Source organism: Enhydra lutris, unplaced genomic scaffold, assembly GCF_002288905.1.
Source record: "Enhydra lutris kenyoni isolate GAN:26980312 unplaced genomic scaffold, ASM228890v2 scaffoldscaffold8, whole genome shotgun sequence".
NCBI classification, from domain to species: domain Eukaryota; kingdom Metazoa; phylum Chordata; class Mammalia; order Carnivora; family Mustelidae; genus Enhydra; species Enhydra lutris.
Genome location: NW_019154092.1, coordinates 10,281,828 through 10,307,765, shown reverse-complemented (window position 1 = coordinate 10,307,765; position 25,938 = coordinate 10,281,828). Strand labels below are relative to the sequence as shown.

General features: G+C 37.1%; 1 protein-coding gene across 1 annotated transcript in view; it reads left to right on the top strand.

Moving 5' to 3' along the window:
- The window catches only part of LOC111142560 (Rho GTPase activating protein 28), a 224,181-nt gene that overhangs the window by 921 nt on the left and 197,322 nt on the right, over positions 1 to 25,938 (top strand). The window lies entirely within an intron of this gene.

Below are 25,938 nucleotides of genomic sequence, written 5' to 3'. Positions count from 1 at the left end.
AAGTTTTGCTTATTTAAATGTGGCTCTTTATCTACTATGGATCCACTGAGGAATTTTTTTTTTTTCTCTTTTAACAAGTGGGAAGTTTGAGTGTTGATGTTCTTTTTTGCATCAAGTTTATTTTCGTTTATTTTTTCTCATACTTTTATCTTTAGTTATGTGATAATGATTACTTCTGTCTCCTCATCTAATTGATTTGTGAGGCTTTCAACAGATTTTGATTTTATTTCAAGGAATATCCTTTTGGCTAGTATCCATGAGAAGAACAAACCACATTGGCATGAGATCTATGTTAGGCTTGGCTAACAAAGACAATATTGTTTCTTCCAAAAAGAGCAGGTTGAGTGAAATCTTATTTTTATGTAAAGACAATGAGAAAGTAACATTTTTCTTCCAGTTTTAGTAGCACATTGTTTTAAAGGCTACTTAAAGATACAAACTTGCATTTGTCTTTAGGGTGCTTTCTTTTCTAAATTTAATCCCTGACTATAATTACTCAGATTATGAGGAACTAAATAGATATAAGTGAGTTCTTGAGAAGCAGGGGCCTGGTTTGTGCATTTTTAAATGGTTCTGGTCTAGCTGTCCTGTCTCTAACTCCCAGCAGCTGTCTAGGAGTAATAGCTAGATTGTGCCATTTGGGCCTTCCGAAACTACATCCGTTTCCAAAGCAAACTGGAGGAGAAGTTCCATTAACTCAGCATGTGGTCTTGTGGAATGATAATGCATGAGAGCAAAAGAGCTGTGTGTCATAGTTAGTGTTTTATCATATGGCTGCCAATCAGATTTATGCTGCTCCAAGTTTGCATTTTTGGTGACCAGTCACCCTCTCTATAGGAACCTTTGTACCACTCAACTCTCTGATGCAGGAGATAGTTGACCCCGTCCCCTGTAACTAAATCATGAGAGAATAGCTTAATTTCTTCGTTCCCAGTAACAACAATCAAAAAGCGGTTCCTGTATTTACAAGGAGCCGGAGGACACCATCAATCATGAGTCTGATAACAGAAATAATCAGGACCGAGAGTTATTAACCTTTGACTCCCTAGCTACTGATCAATACTTCCTTTCAAGCCAAGGAGCAAGATTGTATTGTTTTACTTATGAAGAAAGCACTCTCTCTTTCAAGAATATCCTTTCCTTTAATTGCTTACATATGTGTAACATATTCGTGAAGGAGTGACCAGTATGGCACTAGGAAACATGGACTATTGTATCATTGTTCTTTAGCTCTGAGTAGCAAAGGTTCAGTTCAAAGCAAACCATCTCCTTATTTTTCAAGCCTCCACTCCATCTGACTTTATGGGCTTTTGGGTTTTGGGGGGCCTATTTTTTCCCACTAAAATATAATCTCTGTCTCTATCTCTCTCTTCAGTTTTCTCTTTTGTTCACTGTTGGAATCTCAAGTGCCTAGAGCAGCGTCTGGCACATTGTCGTAGCTCAGTAAATGCTTGTTGAATAAATTAATGAATTCCTACCAAGGTTAAAAATGGTCAAGATAAAATAGCAGGATTTTTAACAGCAGAAGTCAAACTGTTTGTACCTACTATGCGCCAGCCACACACTAGGTATTAGGGATACAAAGATAAATAAGACAAAGCCCCTGCCTTGAGAATGTGGCCCTTTACCTTTCAGACAAATAGGACTTTTTGAGAAAGCTTGGAATAAGTAGCGATCTTTTGAAAGCAAGAGTCTTCAGATATCATTCTGGACTGCCAGCTTCTCATTAAAATAAATAATAATAAAAGAATAAAGGATCCAGCAATTCAGGGCTCTGCTGCTGCCTGCCAGCACTGACTGAAGCGGTCATGGCTGCTCCATTACATGCCTCCCCTCTAACTCTTCAGCATTGATGCTGGGTGGCCACTGCGGTTTCTTTAGGGATTGACATTTTATTGTATTAAAATAAGTAGCCAGTATAAAGTGTACTTGCCAGTTACTCAGACTTGGGTCAGGCTCCCAGACCCCACACATCACCTACACCATTTATTACCACGTCGTCTTGGGCCGCTTGTTTCAGGTGCTTCGAATAGGGTCCAATACCAATGAAACATACAGTAATTGTTAGGTGTATTATTGATGTTATCACTTTTAATCACAGTTGTTGATATAAAGAGGAGAGTAAAACGTTTTTGGTATTTTGGTACCTATCCCCAAAATGTATTCATGGAGGGAAAAAAAATTGGAGAACTAAGTATTTGTTGGGAGGAGAGAAGGTAATTCCTTATTGCACAAACATTCTATCTTTATATTCTATTTGTAAGGGATAAAAGAGAATGAAGGATTGTAAACTTTCAGTTCTGTTAAGTGGTTGGGACTATCTTTATAATCATGTGAATTTTTTTAAAGAGGCTGAGCTTCTAAACTCTTAATCAGAATCCAGAGTGAAAATATTGACATACGTACAAAATAATTTCCCTTACAGAATGAAAGATAGCTGAAGATAAAGCAAGGTGTCTTGTTTTTCAAAGATTTTCTAAGCTATAGATAAGAAATATATATACATAATATTTTTTGTGCATGTATAGAATTAAAGGGCCATGAGAAATTCTGTTGTTTAGTTCGTTTTACCATAAACTTCCCAAGAGAGAACAAAAATAGAAGAGGAAGAGAACCAGCTCTTCCTCAAAAACAAATAAAGAAGCTTACCAAGGTTATCCTAGGAATTCTAATTCTATAGCAAAGTTAAAACTTTCGTAAAGGGGATATTGTTTTATAATATTTTAACTATTCATAGTAATGGGAATGATTTGATTGAAGTGGAATTACTGATGATTAGAAAATACTTTATTTTGTGGAAAAAACTAAATCTAGCAACTCTTAGTGCCATACTTTTCTTGGATGGAAATTGAAAAGACATTTATTTCAAGGTGCCAGCTCTCCTTCAATTAAGTACTTATATAAGTCTATGTGAGCTTCTAGCCATATACAGAGGTACACTAACATATGGGGCAGATACTTTTTTTAAAAAATACTTTTTCTAGAGGATTCAGAAATAGTTATGGAAATAGAATTCTTATGAGAGGATAAGATATTTATGGGTCTTTTTTAATGTTACGGTTAAAACTAGAGTTTGTGTCTCTGGTTTCTTTTCACAGTGGGGCCCCTACTGAGTGTAGGTGCCTCCATATGTGGAGCTGTTGGAGAACATCTGGCACATTTCCTTTGATCATGTCATTTGGCTAAACATTTGGCCAGTTGCTCTGTCCATTTTTAACCTGCTCAGTTCTTCCTGATCGCTAATCCTTAATGTATCCACAAAAATTCAGAGAACTAGCGTGTTGCAAAATCACATTCATGAACATAAAAGTAATATTTTCTTAACTTTTTATTTTGAGATAATATTAGGCTTCTGGAAAACTTGCAAAAGTAGTTCAGAGTATTTCCAGTAACCTTCACCCAGTTTCTTCTAATGTTAACACTATGCATAACCCTTGGTTCCATTATCAAAACTGAGAAATTAAAAAAAAAAAACAACAACTGAGAAATTAGCACTGGTGCAGTAAAGTTAACTATATAGTCTTTATAACCTGATTTCATCAGTTTTTCTGCTAGCATTAGAATTTTTCTGTTGTAGAATTGGAGATCCCACATTGTATTTAGTTTTGCCTCCCAAACCTTCAGTCTCTGGCAGTCTGTCCTTATCTCTTATGGCAATTTTGGAGTTTTGTAGGAAGTTCTTCAGTTTGGGTGGGTGAGATGTCTTCTCATGATTAGACTGAAATTATGCATTGTGGGTAAGACTTCCACAGAATGATATTGGGCCGTTATCAAGTGCATCATATTAGGGGGTAGTGATCTATCTCATTAATGTTGATGTTGGCTCTGATCACCTGCTTAAAATGGTGACTGCTGGGTTTCTGTACTGGTAAACTATATTTTCCTCTGTGTGATTAATAAGTGTCTTGGGGTAGATGTTTTCTGATTATGAAATATCTCCTGTTTTCTTCTCTAACTTCCTCCACTGATTTTTTTTTCTCAATTCTTCTACATTGATGTATTTTCCCTTCTATAAAGCCCACATTCAGTATTTTCTCTTTGTTTTATCTCCTTCACCTTTTAAAAAAAATCAACCAAATATAAAAAGTGGTTTGTTTTTTTCTGGTGCGAGTTCATGAAACCTGTTCCCTAATTTTATGATAGTCTTCGGAGAAATTTTATGATAGTCTTCGGAGAAAAATAGAAGGCTACTAAATTAAATTCTGTGTTAAGAGAGGATAGATGTTAAATCCCACTTTGCTTAGAGGGTATTATTGTGGCTATCTATTTTCTTAGAACTGTGTTTATACTTAATGGAAACATTTTTCCCTTACCAGTGTTCCTGAGATAGTACCTGAACATATGCAGATATATCATAACTAAAGTAAATATTTAACTTACTTGTAATTAAAATTTCTTCTCATTCTGTTCCTAAACCAAACTGTTTCATTTCTAAAGTAATTCCTACTCTCTTTTTCTCAATCTGTGGTCTTTAGGTATCAGTTCCAGTGAAGAATAAAAGCAGGGTGTTATGGAACAGAGCCAAGAAAGGCAATAAAATGTCCTCAGAAGAAAATTTTGGAAGTAAACTTTATCCATTTAAGTGACAAATTTTGTTTTAAGCCTCTTTGGATGAAAATATAAGGTCAGGCATACCCTTAACTAGGGCTGTAACGCTCCTTTTCTTAACGACTGTCATCATTTAGACAGTATGGTGTTTAAGTTTGCTTGCCTTCATAGTAAATAGCCTACATTGGTATATTGTTTTATTTTTTATATAACTTAAATAATATTTATTGTTGTTATATTCCCCTTTGTTTTCAGGCAGCCTTGAAAACCTTTAGCAGTACTTTTGTTCTTTCTAATGTTGTTGTTTTTAACATGCTTTATAATTTACTTTTCATTAGATAATCAAGGTTGTTAGAACTGTGCAAAGAAAAGCTTATCAAAGGACTAAGTTGTATAATCTAACAAAAGATTTTGATAGCACTTATTTCAGTTTCTTTGAGCATAGATTGGTTTGCTTGTCCGGATTCAGTTTCTTGCTGTGTTCTAGTTAATTGAGTTAGTGAGCTTGGATACTGTGTCATTTTTCATCACATGAAATTTCATGTGTTCATTTCTTTGTGATTACTAGAGGATGCACTTCAGAATAAACCGTAGCATATCTAAAAGCTTCAAGTTGCTCTTTTCTAAAATGGGAACTAAAAGATTGTTTAACTATATATTCATCTTAAGTATCTGGGGTTTATGACACATTCTTTTAGTATCAACTGTGTTATGTCACTCTTTAATAAATTAGTATTATAGATAAAACTATCTGTTTGACAGGTATTAAGTGTCCAAGGGTGGGAGAATATACACTATCACTTAGAGAACCAGCTGCTTTGTCTCATGTTACTCTTCAAAAGTAATTAAATCTATGCATTCCATTTCTGATCCCTTAGATTACTAGAAGATGACTCCATGCAGGCACACAATATGAAGGACAGGAAACCAAAGAGAAAGTAGTATGTAGAATTTTAAAAATTATCAAGCACTTGAGACTTATTTCTACTTTTTAGTAATTCTAAGTTGTGGTGCTGATTATCTTATTTATGAGAGATAAATCTTTAGATCTGTGTTAAATTTTGTGATTAGCAAGAAAGTTTACTTTTGTATATCTGTAATATATAGAGAAAAGAATCCTTTTGAGGTTTCCTGTTCAGTATTCATTTATGAAATCTATTTAGAAAACATTGGCCAATGCATTTGTCTTTTTACAAAGGTCCATCGGTGTATTTATATTTTTAGATCTGTAGAGATATCTGACAGGTGCTTAGAAAAAAATGTCGAACATAGAAAAATAACATTATAGCTAATAATAGGACATTTGATTTCTTCTCTTGATACTTTTCCCTACCTTCATTATCATATCTAAACATTCATGCAAGTAACTAAAATTAGCACGTCTGCGTTGGAACCAAACTCTCATTTGTGTCTGGAGATGAAGGACCAAAGGAGAATAAATAGAGAAGTAAGGACTAAACTTCTTTCCTGAAAATTTCCTTGACAATAGTAGCCAGAGAGTTTTCACCGGTCAAAACATAAAGATTGTTGTCCTATGATGTCATTTCTTTTTTTTAAAGGACTATTTTTATTGACAACTTACTTAGCTTAACATGCATTATCATTTAATCTTTAAAACAGTCCTGTTTCATAGGAAGAAATTAAGGCACAGAGAAACAGCCCATGGTTACACAGTGAGGTAATGATAGAGCGAGGATTCCCATCCAACCCTTCCAGAACTGGTGCTTTTAACCTGTTGTTTAAATCTTGAAACATTATTTATTATGGATTTAGTGTTTTTCTGTCTCAGTTTGGTCATAGGTTAATTGAGAGCAGGAACAGTATTGCTATTGTATCCACCTTAGCAAACTAGCAACTTTCACATAATAGATACTACAAATACTCAGTTTTGATTTAGTCTTTCTTTTTGAAATCATTTTAATTCTTTCCAATGGAGTAAGTATTCAGTGTGTGAAATATGAGTGGATATAAATAGCTTGAAAAATTTTGTCATCAGTTGAAGCAAGTACGATGTTAGGAATTTTTTTCCTTTAATTTAAAAGCTACATTCTTGCCCCTCATGCAGTCTTAGGTAACAGTATTATAAAATAGACAGATGTGCTAAGAGGTCATTCAATTTGACCAATAAAGTGAGATCTAAGCAATTAGTAACAAGAAAACTTTCTGTGGTTTTTAGCGGGGGTGCTTAGAAGTGGGGAAGGGCAGTTGTTAATCCTTTAATTTGATGTTCTTAGTAAGTAGCTCTTAGAATTTTTCATTTTAATTTTATTAATTGCTTTCTTTAACTAAGATTTCTATAGTTGAAAAGGTATTTTTTACTTCATTCCTTGCAGTGTGACTCACAACATAAAAGTTCTTTTTTCTTTGTTCTCCCTCGGGGAGAGTGCCAATAATTTTTTAAATTAAATTATTCTCTTAATTTTAGTATAATTAACAGATGGTGTTATAGTAGTTTCAGGTGTAGAATATAGTGATTCAACACTTCCATACATCACTGGTTCTCATCATGGTAAGTGCACTCCTTAGTCCCCATCACCTATGTCACCCATCCCTTTACCCCCTCTCCCCTCTGATAACCATTCCTCTCGTTTGTCTCTCTATAGTTAGGGTCTGTTTCTTGGTTTCTCTCTCTCTCTCTCTCTTTTTTTTTTTTTGCTTTGGTTTTTTTTTTTGTTTGTTTGTTTGTTTGTTTCTTAAATTCCACATATGAGTGAAATCATATGGTATTTTTCTTTTTCTGACTTATTTTGCTTAGCATTATACTCTATAGCTCCATCCATGTCATTGCAAATGGCAAGATCTCATTCTTTTTTATGGCTGAATAATATTCCATTATTATTTTGTTCATCCCATCTATCCATGAAAACTTGGGCTGCTTCCATAATTTGGCTATTGTAAATAATGCTGCTATAAACATAGGGGTGCATGTATCTCTTCAAATCAGTGTTTTTGTATTTTGGGGGTAAATACCCAGTAGGGTGATTATTAGATGGTAGGGTAGTAGTATTTTTTCAGGGGGTGCAGAGGGAGAGAAAGAATCCCAAGCAGGCTCCATGCTCAGTTCCAAGTCCGACACAGAACTCAGTCTCACAACCGCAAAATCATGACCTAAGCTGAAATCAAGTGTTGGAGGACACTTAACCCACTGAGCCACCCAGGTGCCCTGGTAGGTGTATTTTTAACTTTTTGAGGAACTTCTGTATGCTGTTTTCCACACTGGCTGCAATAGTTTGCCTTCCCACCAGAGGCTTCCTTTTTCTCCACATCGTTGCCAACACTTGTTTCTTATATTTTTTATTTTAGCCCTTCTGACAGGTGTGAGGTGATATCTCATTGTAGTTTTGATTTGCATTTCCTTGATGATGAGTGATGTTGAGCATCTTTTCATGTATCTGTTGGCCATTTGGATGTCTTCCTTGCAGAAATGTCTGTTCATGTTTTCTGCCCATTTTTAAATTAGATTATTTGTATTTTGGGTGTTGAGTTGTGTAAGTTCTTTGTATATTCTGGTTGTTAGCCTTTTATCACATAAGTCATTTGCAAATATCTTCTATTCGGTAGGTTGCCTTTTAGTTTTGCTGATTGTTTTCTGTGCAGAGGCTTTTTATTTTGATGTAGTCCCAATAGTTTTTTTTTTTGGTTTTTTTTTTTTGTTTTGGCTTTTATTTCTCTTATCTCAGGAGACATATCTAGAAAAATGTTGCTATGGCCGATGTCAGAGAAATTACTGTCTGTATGGTTTCCTGTCTCACATTTAGGTCTTTAATCCATTTTGAGTTTATTTTTGTGTATAGCGTAAGAAAGTGACCCAGTTTCATTCTTTTGCATGTAGCTGACTAGTTTTCCCAACACCATTTAGGGAAGAGACTCTTTTTCCATTGTATTCTGCTTTGTCAGAGATTAATTGATCATATAATTGTAGGTTTATATCTGGGTTTTCTGTTCTATTCTAGTGACCCATGTGTCTGTTTTTGTGACAGTATCATACTGTTTTGATTAGTACAGTTTTGTAAAATAAAGGATGCCTCCAACTTTGCTTTCCTTTTTCAGGATTGCTTTGGCTGTTTGGGGTCTTTCATGGTTCCATATAAATTGTAGGTTTTTTTGTTTTAGTTCTGTGAAAAATGCTACAATGTAAGAATTCTTAATGCAAGTTGAGGAACAACACTCCATGAGAATTAAGGGATCTTTCCTATTTTGTCTTCCAGTAATCAGTCAGTCTTTTGGCTTATCCTGATTTGAAGTCAATCTGGATAACAATCCAGGTCCTGGACCATACTTTTGTGAAGATCGGTTTTGTTCTAAATCCTTCTAAAAATTTTAGATACTATAAGATAAGTTGTGGCAATCTAGACCCCTGAGCCATGCCTAGTCTTAATAGCCCTGGTCCATCAATGACCTTGGAGCAATGGATAATAGTGACCAAAATTGAGCTGCAAGGATTCGTATGTGGAAAATTAATCCAGGGCCCATTGTAGTCTGGAGTTGAATCAGAATGGCCTCCAGCTCTGTGCACTTTTGTTTTTTTACAAGGTATTCGTTTTGATAAACTTCAGTTCTTGGGACACTATGGAGAATGGACAGTCATTTTAGTTATATATAAACAGTGTGGTCCAGACTTCTCTCCTAACTGCTGGGTCTTTAGGAGTTTCTTCTGACAATTCTTAACCAGCCAGGGAGTTCAGAGTGTGTTACAAATAGGAATGACGCATCATGAAAGACTACTCATGGGGCGCCTGGGTGGCTCAGTGGGTTAAGCCTCTGCCTTCAGCTCAGGTCATGATCCCAGGGTCCTGGGATAGAGCCCTGCATCGGGCTCTCTGCTCCGCGGGGAGCCTGCTTCCTCCTCTCTCTCTGCCTGCCTCTCTGCCTACTTGTGATCTCTCTCTGTCAAATAAATAAATAAAATCTTAAAAAAAAAAAAAAAGACTACTCATGAATAAGGATTGCAAGGGGCAATCTCTGTGGTACAACAGGTATGCAAAGTATAGAAGTGTCTCGCTGAGAGGCTTATAAGGAATAATCAACTTTTTGAGCCAGACTCGGAATTCATTGTACTGACCCATGGACACCCACTCAGGCCCACAACATGGTCTGATGTGTTCTGGGAGCAGTCAGGCTGACGGCAAGGAAATCATGGCAGAGGGGGAAACTCGCTCTCTCACTGGGAGACATTAAGGGTATAGAAGTATAGAAGAGGTGGCAACGATTATGAGAATGGCATTTCCTAAGCTTCCTTTCAAACATGATTACAGCTACCCCTACGTTATCTCACTAAAGTTAACGTGGAGAGTCTTAAAAACACACTTGTTGCGGCTTTTCATTGGAATCTTAAAGAAAAACATTTGCTGACCTCAATAGAGTAGGCAGTTAAATGGGAAAAGAGCTGACTGTAAGTTTCCGCAGATTTTGTTTTGAAAAACAGAGGATGCCTGGCCCCTGTGATTTTTAACATACCACAACTTAACTTCTCTCCCTCCTCATTTATAAAGCTCATGATTACCAGGTCAACTTGGCAACTGTTTTTGTTAAGTCTAAATTGTGCTTAGTTGCAGAAAACTAAACTCTAGAAGACCCCCACCTCTTCTGGTTGCTGGAAGCATGTAATTGGAAAAAGCAGGCCATCCTCTGCCTATTTAACGCTGTGTCATCTTTTGTGGGGCAGTGAGTCAACACCAGCTAAAACAACATGAGTCAGGCACTGCTTAGAAGCCCAAATGAAGCTGATTTCTATTATGCCAATCTTAAACAAACATGAGACATATCCAGACTCTAAAATAGTTCTTCTTGTGGGAGTTGAAAAAGATTAGCACCAATTTTCTTTAGAGTCCATGGAAGGACTTTTTTTATAGGTCTTAAGAAGGAACTCTCTTCAGTTAACCAAATTTAACCTGGTTTATTCTCATTTTATTTCTTCCACTCTCCATCTCCAACATGTTCATACCCAATTCAGATCATTCTTGTTGTTTTAATCTGGTTTCAGAACAATTGAATTAAAATCCATATAGTTACAACTGTAATTTTGAAACTGTTTGCTTATTCTGTTCCAGGATCCCCCAATCTTCTCATTTCTCTGGAGTTTTAAAAGATTGCTTTAAGGAGGACTGTGACTGAGGTAGAGAAATAATTTAGAAGGCAAATGCCATTGTTCAAGTAAAGATGATAAGGGATTGTGAGAATACAGAGGAAAGGGAGCGATGGATTCTTGAGGGAAAACAAGCAATGGAGTTGGTATGATTTGATGATTAAAATTACTTGGGTTTCTGTTTGTGAGTATTATTAATTGAAATTGAGAATTCTGGCAGATGATCAGATTGTAGATGGGGAGATAGTCTAGCAGGTGAAACTTTGAGCTAAGTGTTTATGTACAGCTGGTAGTAAGCTCTACAAACTGGCAGCTTGGGAGGGAGAGCAAGGCTGAAAATTCTAAGCTATTTATTCATGGGCGACTTCCGCATTCAGGAGAGTTAAAACCAGGACTGTATGCAATCTGGCAGGAGAGAATAGAATATCTGTAGAAATAGCAGTGGAACAAAGACAGAAACCTGGGGAGCAGTGCCAAATAGGGAAGGGCAGAGCACTGGGAGACTAAGAGGCTAGGAGCGTTCTGGAAGGCAGAGCATTAGGTTCCGAATGAGCAGACAACATATCAGGAGTAGCTAGATGACCAGTAATGTCAAGACTGAACATCACCCCTTGGGTCTGGAGGGTGGATAACAGTGAAGATCTTGGCTGGAGTGGGATTAATGAGGATCTGAAAGTGGAGGCCAGTTTGCTGCAGGTTGAAGAGTAAGTGTGAGGTGAGGAAATAGAGGCAGCAAATAGAACATATTATAAAAACTTAGCTTATGGGAAGGTGCAGAGAGGAAAAATGCAGACTGAAGAGGGGAGCTTATAAAAACTTACCCAAAAAAGCTGAAGATTCAGTTAAAGTCAAGAAGGAAACCTAGATTTCTTTTTTTAATTAAAATTTAATTAATTAGCATGTAATATATTATTGGTTTTAGAGGTAGCATTCAGTGATTTATTAGTCTTATATAATACCCAGCGTTCATTGTATCACATGCCCTCCTTGATGCCCATCACCCAGTTACCCATCTTCCTACCCCTTTCCCCTGAGACAACCCTCAGTGTGTTTCCTGGGATTAAAGAGTCTCTCACGGTTTGTCTCCCTTTCTGATTTCATCTTGTTTTATTTTTTTCCTCTCTTTACTGTGATGAAGCCTAGATTTCTGAAATGCAAGACTTAAACACATTTGGTCCTACTTAAAATCCTTTGATAATAACATGTTTGCATACAGGATAAAACTTTATCTCTAGCCCCACGGCAGTATATAAGCACTGTTAGTACAAAAACGTTCCTGTTTTCTTTATTGCGGAATCCTTAACTACTTTCCCCATCAAAGGGCCTGGCATTCAGTGGAGTTTTAACAAATGGTTGCTGAGTGCAGGTAGTGGAGGCTGAAATGTGGACATGCGACTGCCCTTGGGTTGAGGAGCTACCAGGGAAGTCTTCCAAAAACTGCACATCACTTCTTTTGTGAAGTCTTCTTCCCTGGCTGTCTCCCCCTCAAACCAAGTTGATGATGTCCATATTTGCCCCTTTTCTACCTCATCACACACTTCTAGTATTGCCCTTAACCCACTACTTAGTAGCAGTACTTCTGTTTGTTGATGCCAAGGGCCATGTCTTGTTCATCTCAGTTCCTGGACTAATACAGTCAAGGTACTGTATGTATGCTTCTTGAGTAAATGAACAATTCATTCATTAAATAGTAATAATCTCAAGTATATGGTGATATTTTCAGAATTTGCTATTTTGAATTAGAAAAATATTAGAAGTAGTAGAAATCTTGGGTTGGTATTCTGTTAGGGAATAGACTATGCTAACCATATATGCCACCTGCCTTCTTAGAATCCACTAAATTAACATAAACTTTTGGTAATATGCTATGAAGTAAAGAATAATAAAATCAAATCAAAACTGGTGACGATTTAAATGAGTAGTGTGCCTTGACACATAAAATTTTGAAAAAGATAATGAATAGAAGGTAAATATACCCTCCATTGTTTTAAAGATTAAATTTTGCTTAAGGGTTATTTCACTCATTAAAACATGAAAAATTTAAAGTCCAATTTTCATAATAAAAGCAAAGTTGAACAAACATCTGTTGAGCCTCTGTGTGCCATATATTGGGTTTGGGGACTAGAACAAATGGTTAATAGTCCTTCAATGAGACTAGATCAACTGGTTAACAGGTTATTTTGGCTGCCTCTAAAGTGCAGAGGCACTTGCTTTAGGGTAGAAACGCTGCCTCCTTCTCTGTACCCCTAGCATTAGCAGTGGCCCAGTGTGGACACTCAGTATTTGAATGGTGAGAAGAATGAAGAAAATTGTTTGTGGTGCTCTGGGTGAGCAGAGAAGTTGTAACTGCCACTTGGGGTTAGGTTGGTGAGAGTTAGATAGAGGGGTTAAGGAAAGCTTCTGGAGGAGTTGATGACTAAATTAAGTCTCCAAGAAGGAGCACAAATTTCCCGTTATAAAAAGTCACAGGGGTAAAAAGTCCAGCATAGGACATGTAGTCAATAATATTGTCACCTTTTCTCATGTCAGATGGTGTACTTAGGGTGATGTGCATTTCATAATGTATAGAATTGATGAATCACTGTGTTGTATACCTGGAACTGATACAACACTGTATGTCAATTAAACTTCAACAACAACAACAACAAAGAGAATGTGCACAAGTCTTTAGGAGGAATGAGAGCGGGAAGTGTCTTTGGCAGAAGAGTAGGTGGAAGGAAAATGTGTAACAGCATGCAGCCAGGTGCTGGTGTCACTGAAGCTGGCTTAAAGTGAGACTAGCCAGGGAAGCAGGGGCCACTGCATGTGCACTTGGGGTGAACCAGTGAGGCTCAGGCCAAACTCAGTTCACACCTTTCCTTCTTCATTTGGGTAACGAGGGGGTTCCATTGATGACCTCTGGGGATCTTTTTTTTCTCTCTCTCTTATTAAGTTGGAAATGAAGGTAATTAGATAATTCTAGATTTTTAACCAAAACATTGGCTTTAGACCTGTACTGATTGTATAATAATATGTGTCCCCGTCTCATTTAATTTTGCTTGTTTAGTTGATCTCTGTCTTTGCTGTCTGTGCAGTAAGCAAGGATTGTTGTCCAGTGTTAGTGGCCTCAATTACTGGAAGTAGAGTTTGGTTTATTTCAGCCAAGCTACCCGGGCCAAGGTATCAGTATAGCAATAAAATGTTTGACTTTCAGCCTTTCTTTGAAAAATGGGGCCTGTCTAGTAAGGATAGCTGATTTTTCAGATGATCATAAATTAAAAGGAATGTACTTTCTTGTATTTTTTGTTCAAGTTTAAAGAGAGCATTCATTAATAATTTACTTTTTGGTAAGATAAATTTTATCAATATTATATATAGTAGATTTAATATTTCTGATTATCTTGGTACAAAATTAGAATGGATTTAATACAACCTGAATAAAGTACTTCTAGGCGGCGTGTAATCATGTTTTTGTACATTTTCTGTGGTTTTTAATAGTCCAACAGACACACACTTTAAAGGAAAAAATCTGTTTTACCTGTTTCCTCATTTCCTGCTTTTGAGTTTTTTTTTGTTGGAAGACTAAGGCCCAGACTGAGATATCTGATGACTTATTGCAAGAATGTATTTGTAAAGGAAATGGTCTTAGAGGCTGGACAAGAATTTTCTCTCCATCAACAACGCCCCCGCTTTCTTTCTCTTACTACCTCACCCTTCTGTCTGTTACTGTGGAGAGAAAATTATGTAATGACAGTGATCCTAAAAATCTCCAAGGTTTCTGAAGACATACCCCAAATTTATAAAATTCTTTAATAGCCCCTTAAAAAATGAGGTATATTCAAATACAGAAAAATGCAGTTAAGTATTCAGTTAGATGACTTTTGAGCCTCATAACTAGCATCCAAAAGAAGATAATAGAATGTTTCCATCACCCCCAAAACTCTCCATGCCCCTTTTTCAGTTAACCTTCTCCCTGCCAGTTTCTGACTTCTATCACCATAGATTAGTATTGCCTATTCTTGGAAGTTACATAAGCAGAATACTATAGTATATATTATTTTGTGTGTGCCTTCCTTTGGTCAGAGTAATGGGATTTAAACACATCATTCTATCACAGTCCAAAAGTGGTAATAACGTATGTAGAAGTTTTGGTAATTCTGTTTTATTATTTTATATGATTGTCATCCAGCTGGCCTCCAGGTATGGTTGTTGCATATAAGAGGTACGAGAGCAGGTTTAGGTTAAAACCCATTGCAGTATCAGAATCTAAAGACTCATCTCTCTGTGGTGGATCCAGGCAAAATTAGGGTATAAACAGATTTATCTTTGGTGCCTGCTCACTTTGCTTTGTTGTACCGAAGCCTTCCTTTTTCCTTTTAGTGCCCCCAGGTAGAAGTCAGATGATTCAGTCAAGTGACAGTTACTTAACACTTCTGGTGTTTTGTCTTTTCAGAGCATATGTAGAATTTTAAAGAATGGTGAACTTCCAGGTCTCATTCAGGGAACAGAGGGGGTTTCTTCAGGGAAGAAGTCACGTCGCACAGTGCACATCATTTAGGCCAGAGACTGGCAAAGTTTTTCTACAGAAGGCCAGTATTTTGGGTTTTGCTGACCATTTGGTCTCTGTTGCAACCCTTTTGTTGTTAGCATGCAAGAGGCAGTAAATAAGTCAATAGCTGTGACTGTGCTATGATAAAACTTTGTTAACAAAAACAGGCAGTGGGCTGAATGTGGCAGTGGGCCATAGTACTCAGGCCCCTGATGTAAACAGCTTCTTGTTTTGTGTATTTGTGAGGTTTGTGTATCAAGCCCATCATAGCAAAATACAGAGAATAAGTTCTCCAGAATGTATAAAGTCAAATGGAATAAGAGGTTGCACCTGTTACAGTCTTTCATTTTTCAGCGAGGACAGTGAATCTCAGAATAATAACTTTTCAAGGTGACAAAGAACCTAGACAATTCAGAACTTTCACGTCTTTAACTAGTGTTTGTTCTTTGCCCTATTCAGTTTATAAGTCACATGACCTCAAATATACTATTGAGTTGACTTTTGGGGAAACTATCTTAGCTCACATATTTTAAAGGAATAAAAGAGGCACAAGTAAAAATTCAGGTGGTAGCATTCTGAAGTTTGAATTAAGAGTTGGTTGAGAAAGAATGAGACTTACACAGATAGCAAACATATTAATGGAAAAAAGGCCAGTATATTAAACACTGTATCCAAATAATGGTTTTAACAATACCAGTGTGTAAAAGAAATAAATAAAAAACTTAACTGAGGGGCTCCCGGGTGGCTCAGTGAGTTAAGCCTCTGCGTTAGGCTCAGGTCATGATCTCGGGTTCCTGGGATTAAGCCCCACATCGGGCTCTCTGCACAGAGAGGAACTTGCTTCCCCCTCCCTCTGCCTGCCTTTTTGACTACTTGTGATCTGTCAAGTAAATAAATAAAATCTTAAAAAAAAAAAAACTTAACTGAGAAAATAGAGACTCCTAGATCCTCTTTTATTTAGTTCATTCATGGATTTATCTTTCTCTTTCAATTTCTTTTAAAGCTAACATTCATTGAATGTCTTCTCTTGAAGGCACTGTGAAGGATCAAAGCTAAATAAGACAGAGTTCTCATGTTTGAGGGGCTTAAAAGGGAGCTCAAGGCAGTTGGGACCCCTGTCTCATTAAGCTTTGCAGCCTGTGGAGAGAACACAGGACTTGCTTCATAGAAAAAAATGGTGTTTGGATTAGGCATGTGGATATGTATTATGTGACGTAGGTATATCAGTGTATGGATGAGGGTGTGGGGCAAAGAGGTGGTGTAGGAAGGAGCCAATAATTCTATTTGAATATATTGAGGGATTGGTAAGGGAGGTCGTAGTAAATGCTATACACATATTTCCAGGATTTTACTTGTGAGTTGGCGTTGGCTCATTGAATGAGTTGTTGAAAAGATCCCAAATTGTTTCACCCAAAACAATGAAAAAAAGTAAAAATACCTCACTTTGGGAGGCTGTCTTCAACTCTTTAGAGATACCATATAATTTGTTGAAGTAAAGCATTAATTTTGAAAGAATCAGACTTAAACATAAACTTTATTCTTTTGGAATTCTCAAGGAATTTATGCCATGCCCCCCCCCCTCAGTCAAATAACTGATAGAAACTAGCTTAAACTTTGGAAGTAGTTGGCTTAATAATAATAATAATAAACATATGCCAGAATCCTAACGGTTCAGCCAAAGTTCCAGTCTTCAGACTTCACGTTTAACAGAGCTGTAGACAGCTCTTACCCTCCGTTAACTTGCCTTGCCATTGGATGACACAAGTGGGTATTGTGGATGATAAGAATTTTAGTAGTATATGTGCAGGAGGGATGCAGGGCAAGTGGAGGGAGAAGATTCAACTCAACTGTAATGAAAACCCAACCCCCGCAGGCATTTTGGTAATTCCATGAAGGCAAGAATGTTACTAAGAACAGATTTTGGAGGTCATTTCAAACTTGGTCAGCTGCAGTTAAGCCTATGGCTGCTGGTGCAGTGGAATGTACCCCTATTTGTTTTGGGAAAGTGATAAAGAGATTCAGTTACAGGTTTTCTGCCTTCATGGAATGATGCTACTCCTAGAATAGAATTCTTCACATAGCCAAGCATGATTGGACCTGAAATTCAGCAAGTAGTCAATTAAATGATCCATCAGTACCTAATTTGGGGAACTATTTTCTATCCAAGCTGTCTTTTTTTTTTTTTTTTTTTCCTGGTGTTAGGAGGAATTAATTCACTTAAAGCGAAATTATGAATAGTATTGTCAAAATTATTTGATGAACTATTGAAGCGAGGTAACTTTTCACAAACTGAACATGTATAGCATATAGTGTCTTTTAATTTGGATTTACTTATATTACTCACAGATATTTATTTATTTATTCGATTATTTGAGAGAGAGAGAGAGAGAAAGAGCGCATGAGAGAGCATGAAGGGGTGATGCAGAGGGAGAGGGATAAGCAGACAGGACGAGGGGCTCAATCCCAGGACCCCAGGATCATGACCTGAGTCGAAGGCAGATGCTTAACCAACTGAACCAGCCAGGCACCCCTACTCAAAGATACTTAAATGAAAGACAAAATGATATATTTTGTTTTCTTGTTACTTCTAGTTGGGGACTTGAGTTGTATTTTTAAAAATAATATTTTTATCATGTAGTTTTTAGCTTTTTTAAATCATAGAACTCTGAGAATCTGGAGCACTGGGTGGCTCAGTCTGTTAAGCATCTGCCTTCAGCTTGGGTCATGATTTTGGGGTCCTGGAATTGAGCTCCACATCGGGAGCCTGCTTCTCCCTCTCCCTCTACTGATCACCCTGCTTGTGTTCTCTCGCTTTGTCAAATAAATAAATAAAATCTTAAAAAAAAAAAAAAAAAAGAACTCTTTGAGAACCTAGTGAAAGATTTAGGTCCTTATGAAAAGCACACATTATGTATGTTATATGGATTTGCATGCATTTTTATGTAATCATGAAGCATAGGTTAAGAAGATTTTGGTCAAATTGTATTTAAAATTTTCTTTTTTTCCTTCACCTTTACATTTTTTATGGCTTTCATGACCATTTTTCTATCCCAAGAGAGTTGTGTTTCCTTAGTACCTAGAGATTAGCTTTGACCAAGTGGAAGACAAATTTACTATAAAAAGAAACTTGGCCAGCCTAGGGACTGACTAGAATGCCTGCCGTGTGAGAGGCTGCTGTTCATTTCTGTCTCCCTATAATCAGAATACTTCTGGGTGGCATTGGCATGATGGGCAGTGTCTATGGCTCAGGCATTTGGGCTAATGTGAGAAAGCTGACTGGGCAGAGCCTTGAGTGCCTGGGTTTATGCTTTTAATACCTGTATGAATAGGATATTTCTGTTCTCAGGAGTGAAAAAATATTGGCATCAACATTAATGAGCTCATGGCACAAGAAGGTGCTGAGTTTTAGCCACTTCTCAAGGAAGAGGTAGAGGAAGTGGAAGCCTCTCAGTATTTCACACATGAGGAAATTACACGAATTATTGTCTAATAGGAAGACAAAATAACCCTTTTGGCCCTCACACCCACTGTCCAAGGCCCTTCTCCTTATTGGGAGTTTGCTAGGGCTTTTCTCAGATCCCTGTGCAGGTATGTGATCTGCCCATGAGACTACCAGTCCCTAGTCTAGTGTGCCAAGACAGTGAGAAATGTTTGTTTGTGCAAATGAAGCATTTCTGAGATGAGGGATAAACCTTTTAGTGCCTCTTTAGCCAATATAATCATAACAACATGAGGCAAAAAATTTTTTAACTGAAAGTCAGTCAGAGCAAACAACTAATCTGATCTGTTTCCACATTGTCTATTGAGGAGGCCACATTACACTGAAAATAGAGATTAAAGAAAGGTTGCCTGAAGTCTGAGTAGTAAATTATTAGTGAGTCTTTCCTGGAAAGTTAGAGATAACTGCCCTCTCCTACAGACATTCCTTGGTAGCATTACCTGACAGATTTCTGGACAGCACAGATATTCCTCCTTACTAGAGTTTTATATGCAGACTTGATTCTATACATCTTATTCATCAAGTAGTTTATAGGACATTTGAGGTCCCAGGGGTCCTTAGGAAATGCCTAACCTTACTTTTCCAGTGAGGAAACTAAGATGGTAAGTAACTCAAGCCTCTAATATTCCAATATTTCTATAATGTTATTTTATGGGAAAGATTCATTACATTGTCTCATATTGTCCTCTTGTCATTCCTTCCCACATACCATGTGGCATTATAACGTAAAGTTCCTCTGTCCACAGACTATCAAATGTTGTGTGTGAAACCAAACATGAGTTTTTGTGGGAATGCTCGGCATCCATAGATTTAGGAGTGTACCCCTTCTCGGATGTTGGCATAGAAGGCATATTCAGAGTAGTGGGATCAGCCTGCCCTTTGAAAAGGAGTATTTTAATGCTGGAAGATGTAATTATTTTGTACTGGCAGGTTATTCTTGAGTAAAAGTTGAAGTGTACATAGCTTCAAAGATACACCCTCGTGTACATTTAAAGTTCAGGGATGACCTCAGGGAGGAAAATGTATATCTTCAAAATGTCATTTTTATTTTTTTAAATAATTCATGTTTTCCAGTTTTATTGAGATGTAATTGACATACTGCAGTGTACATGTTTAAGGTATAGAGCATGATGATTTGACTTAATATATTGTGAAATAATTGTCAGAAGTTTAGTTCATATCCATCATCTCATATAGATGAAAAAGAAAACAAAAACGAGTATTTTTCAAAACCACCTTTCGATAAACTTTAGCCAAGTTCTCTTTTCTGGATTCCTTCTTCTGTCTACTGGACTTTTCTGGTTGGAGAAGGCAACTTAAACTCATCATGCCCTTGAAAGTGCCCTGTCCTCTCTCATCTCTGGGTCTGTATACATGATAATAAATGCTAATGTTTATTTAGTACTTCCTTTAAAGTTGACACAGGTCCAAGTGCTTTTATGTGTATTAAAGCCACAGGGATTTTACTCCTAGGATGTAGGTACTGTTTTGCTTCTCATTTTACAGATTGGGAAATGACACAGAGGGTGAGTTGCCCAAGCCAATTGTAGTGGCCTCACTCCAAAATCTCTGCTGCTGCTGCTTTTTTTTTTTTTTGAAAATTGTGGTAAAATATACATAACAGAGCCTGTGCTTCTTAACCACAACACTCTGTCCCCTTTTTACACACCCTGCTTCCCTTGCCTGAAGAGCCTTCTCCCATTCTTCTTTTCCCGGTTAAGACTTACCCTCCTTGGTTACAGATTACACTGTCTAGAAAGCCTGCCCTAGTACCTTTAACTTTCCTCTTCCATCTGGGGCCAGTTTATCTCCTTTGTGCTCCCTAGGCCCACTGCAGCCCTTGATTTATTATTCCTGAAATAATTATGATATTGCTCTGTAGCTGCTCCCTGCCCCCATGCTGGACTGCATTCTCCCTGAGAGCTGGGGCCATTATCCTTATGATGTCAGTACCCAGCAACATGGCTTATACATGTTCATGGAATGGAGGGAAGGGGACAATGTATGAATTTTCTTTTCCAAAACTGGGAGACAAAATAATTGACTCAGTTAGACTTGATCACAGAAGACAGTTTCTTATAAAATAAATAGAAAACAAAACCCTGAAGAAACACAGGGAAATGATAATCAAGGTCAGGTTCCACATAGTTAGTTACTTATATTTTCACTTTTTGTTTAAAAAAAAAAAAAAAAGCACATATGCCAAAATACAAAAACACAACAACCCCAGGCCTTGAATTATGAATGAGAAAGGAAATGTTTTTGTTTTTCACACTGTAAAACTAAAATTTCCATGACCTCATTGTGAGGTAGTGCCTCTTCTTCGAGATAATTTTTCTCCTATTAAAATGCAGCACCTAACTTAGGGCCAGTAGCTTGGGATGCTTTCAGAGCATATCATAGATACACACATACTCTACAGGGGTGTCTGGAGAATCCACTGGTTCTCTGTGGGGGTGGTCCACCCTAGATGGCACTGCCAGATCTAATAAGAGCAGCAACATGAGAAATTGATTACAGAATACTAGAGGGCTGTCTCTCTGAAATTGTGTATATCGTACTTTTTGCTGTTTAGTTTTCTTTCCTGATTTTAGTTTGATTTTTCTGTCCTTGAAATTCTCTAGGGTTATAAAGTTAATTGTCAAATGCTAGGACAAGAAGTCAGTTTTCCGATTACAAGAAATAGCAAAGTCCTTTCATTTTGAAGACATGTTTCCAAATTTAAAAAAATTCCAAGGATCTGGCAAATCCAACTTCATAAAATAGTAATTAATTAGAAAGGAAGGAGGGCTTCATTTTTAGAACAGACCAATTTGATTATATTTTAGCTATTAGGTAGATTAATTTTCAGGGTGGTCATTCTTTATTGTAAGCATTTAATTGACATTAAATCATATTAAAAATTTAATTTTAGCTCCCTTTACAAATTGGCTAAAGCCCATTCACCCTTGGTAGACTAATAGGATTTCTACTCAGCCATGCTTTTTATTAATCCTCATTACTACTCTTGAAGGGAAACATGAGGAGCCAAATGGAATTCTTTCCTCTACTGAGTTCAACAAACACTGTTTCTGGAACTGTTTCAAAAGATTATGAGAGTTATCCTAAATTACTGGGTCTTTATGATGAGACTGACGCGCTACCTACTGTGCTAACGAGGCACCTATTACTGGGTCTTTAGACCCAAATTCAAACCAAGGAGCAGGACAGACCTTCCTACCTATTCTGATTGTATCACTGTCATTACATGTGAGTAAAGGACTGGTGCTTAACTTTCAGATTTCCTTCTGAGCTTTCTCTTGATCCTTTTCCTCCAGCTTGCACTTTTACAACCCCTTTTTTTTTGTCTGCATCCAAGACCGTTTGTGTCTTTGGTTAACACAGGCCTCATGCAGTGTAACAAAGGTCCCAGGCTCAGCAAAACCAATTGCTAAATCCACTCCAACCGCTGTACAAAGAGAACCATGTCTAAGCAGAAAGGACTGCTATGAAATGGGCTCTGGAAGCTTCTCATAGGGTATGAGGTTCATTCTTAGCCTAGGATTACTGTGTGGTGACACGCAGGCTTTGCCTCCTCTCAGCTGAAGAGCACAGACAGGTAACAAAGAAGTCGCTTGTTGCTCTCAACACTTCTTTATCATCTCTGGTCACAGTTGAGGAATTCAGAGTTTAGGCTCCTAAGAAATGTAGTCAGTAATGTCGCACCAAGTATTACAGGGTTATTTTTTTCCTTGTTATGGGCTCTTGATCTTTCTACTTGCTTTTGTCTTCAGCCCACTCACTGATGACTTTTTTTTCCTGTTGTTGCTATAAATACTATACATGAGAGTAAAGATGAGGTATAAATAGAGCCTCAGACCTTTCCTAATAAATCAGTAGCTTTTGTGTCTTACATAAATGTCATACTATTAGTTAAGTGATTCTGAGTCTAGGCTATAATTTGAGAGGAGGCAGAGAAATAAGGATGTGCTTGGTGGGCAGTAGTAACAGTGAGCATATTTTGTTCTTTTTTTTTTTTTAAGGAATGACTCTTTGAAGGGGACAGTTTAATATTTCTGCTTATTTTCAGTACAATATTAAAATTTTAAAAACTTAAGATAAAAAAATTAAGTTGACATGAGAATGACTGCTCTTATCTAATTAAGTTCCTTCAAAGTAGCCTTTAAAAAATGTATTAGGTATTTCTGTGTTATCTAATGTGAAGTGACAATAAGAATAAGTATTGTGTTTTCAGTGAGACAAAATTGAGATCAACTGTGTATGTATTTTTTTCTGTCCCCTACCTATATGTGTGATTCATGGGGATAACATAATCTTATGATTTACTCATATAGTAAAGTTTCAGCTTATTCTACAACTGCAGACCCAGGGAGGAATATAATCTGTAAAACCTTACAGAGTAAGAGGTTTGATCTGAAATTGACTTTTAAAAATGATTCTTAATAAAATAGATATTTTAAAATTAAATGAAAAGACAATATTTGGAGGAATGGAATTGAATGAGTTGATTCATCTTACTTTTGTTATTGTTTTTGTGTTCTGATGGTCTTCTCAGAGGTGTGGCTACTGCATCTTTCTCACTCTGTTGTTGAGTTTCATCTTGAAACCTTGCACTCAAGCATACTGATTTTTGTCTTAGTAAATACTGTCATAAAACAAAAAGGTTGATAAGAGAGCCTTAATTTCAGGAAACAAACTGAGGGTTGCTGGAGGGGAGAGGGGTGGGAGGGATGGGTAGCTGGGTGATAGACATTGGGGATGTGCTATGGGGTATGTGATATTGGGTCTGTGCTATGGGGAGTGCTGTGAATTGTGTAAGACTGGTGATCACAGACCTGTACCCCTGAAACAAATAATACATTATATGTTAATTTAAAAAAAAAAGAGATTGCTGAAATCTTAGGCAGTCTAATTGTGTAGGGATGACACAAAGTAGCAGGCTCACTTTTCATGATTAAGAGTTGGTCATATTTGGTCTAAATCAGCAAATTGTGCTTAAGTATCACATCAGTGGCTCTAAAATATATGACACAATTGATTCTCTGTTTGCAATGATCTCATTTTTGTCTTGATGTCTACTTATCTCAAATGAGACCATTTTCATGAAAGAACAAGGTAACATAATTAGGAAGAAATGACTGTTTAAAACATTATTATAGAATAGGATATATAATTTATCTTTGGTCATGTGACTCTGAAACTGTAATTACTTTCCATATATTTTTAATGAACTCCCCTTGTTTCTATTAAATGTGATCTTCAGACCTTATTATCATTTCTTCCAAAACGGTACGTACGACACATCCAGACAGCTTTTATAGAGGACCCTTTAATGACATGTCCTTATCAGAGTAAGAGTAAACCTGTCTTTGGATAACTGAGACCATTTGGTGGAGCTAAGTCATGGTAGAAGTTACATTATAGGGAAATTAAAGATGAATACACTTCTGTGTGGGGTATCACAGTCAGAGTAATCTTAAATACCAAGATCTGAAGAATCTGTGCTGGCCAAGAGAAAACGTCGTCAGAACTTTCAAATCACTAAGCCAGATACAGTGGGCAGTTGTTTCCCTCAGACTAATTCACACTGGCATGGAGTACCTTTCCAGAACTAGTGATGTCTGTACCCTCCACCATCTGTAACTCTGTGCACTGAGATAAAAGTAAAGTAATGGAATCCAGCGCTTCAGAGCAAGGACAGCAATTTCCTCCCTTCCTTCTGCAGATCGGTTTCCCAAGGATCTTCATAAGCAATAGGGTAAATGAAGGCTGGAGGCCAGAAGTCTATACCTCTGAGTGGATAGATGAATCTGATCCAAGGGGAAGGAGGTCAGGGAGTTTATATACGGGGACCAAAAGTAGGTAATTTTTCAGAAAAATAGTAAAGTAATATGGAGAAAGTTTAGGCCTACTAAGGCAACTGCTGAGTCAGGAGCATTATAGGAAGCATAAAGTGAGAGTGAGATTGAATAATAGCTTATTTCCAAGAAGTGACAGTGGAATCCTTAAGGATAGAAATGTCATTAGGGTGGTTATTATAGACTAGAAAGTATTGGAAGAGAGGCAGTGATTTGGCAGAAAGACAGGGAAATGAAGTGTTTGAAGGAAGAGGCAGAGAAATAGAAAGTGGTACCTTTGGGCTCACATTGGTAAGAACAATGGGTTTTAGGATAAGAAAGTGAAAGAATCAGAGTTATTAAAGCCATTTGCAGCACTTATCAGCTTTTGTGCAGATACTGAATTTAGGAAGACTGAAAGACTATTTATTTATTTATGTATTTATTTATTTATTTAATTATTTTTAAAAAGTAGGCTCCACACCCAGCGTGGAACTCAATGCAGGTCTTGAACTCAGGACCTTGAGATCAAGAGTCAGATGCCCAACCGACTGAGCCACTCAGGCACCCCTAAAAGACTATTGAAAATTCATGGTTGGGGTGTGCCTGGGTGGCTCAGTTGGTTAAGCATCTTCCTTTGGTTCAGGTCATGATCCCAAGGTCCTGAGATAGAGCTCTGCGTCAGGCTCCCTGCTCAGCGGGGAGTCTTTGCTTCTCCCTCTCCCTTTGCCCCTACCCCTGTTCATGCTCTCTCGTTCTCTCTCTCTCTCAAATAAATAAAACCTTGAAAATTCATGTAGGGATGTACCAGATCCTGTAAAATGTTTAGAAAATGTTAATAGAATTCTCCCTTTTATGAGCATGTATGGTATAAACTAGCATTACAGAGATAACTTCATGTAGCTTTAGGTTTATAGAAAGTTCCTTATTATGTATATGTTCAGATGGGGAAGGAGGTTGTTTTATATTAGTTTTGCCTTTTAGAAGTTTTTCCGTAGTCCTAGTGAATTTTGTACGTAGGAAAAACTAAGAGTAAGATTCTTGCTAAATAGAAAGCTTGGGGATGGGACCATGCAACAAGAAAAAAATATATATGAAAATAGGAGTAAATGCTGGATAGCCACTGGTTGTTGTTAGTATAGACTAGGGGCTTCTGAAATTGCTATAAAGAATGACATGAAAAATAATATAATAAAGAGATTGGATCTGAATTTTATGCAGTTTGACTTGTGCCATTTACATTGGTTGTGCATGACTAATATTATTTATTTTATTGTCCAAATGGGACACTTTTGAAAGCAAAAGGAGATGCTGTACAGTCAAGCCTGGACAACAGGTTCAAACTGGGATTTTGTGAGCAAACCAGTACATATGGTCACCCTAAGCCTGAGTCCAAATAATATAAAATGTATCCCATGTTTTTCCTGGACAGCATTTGATC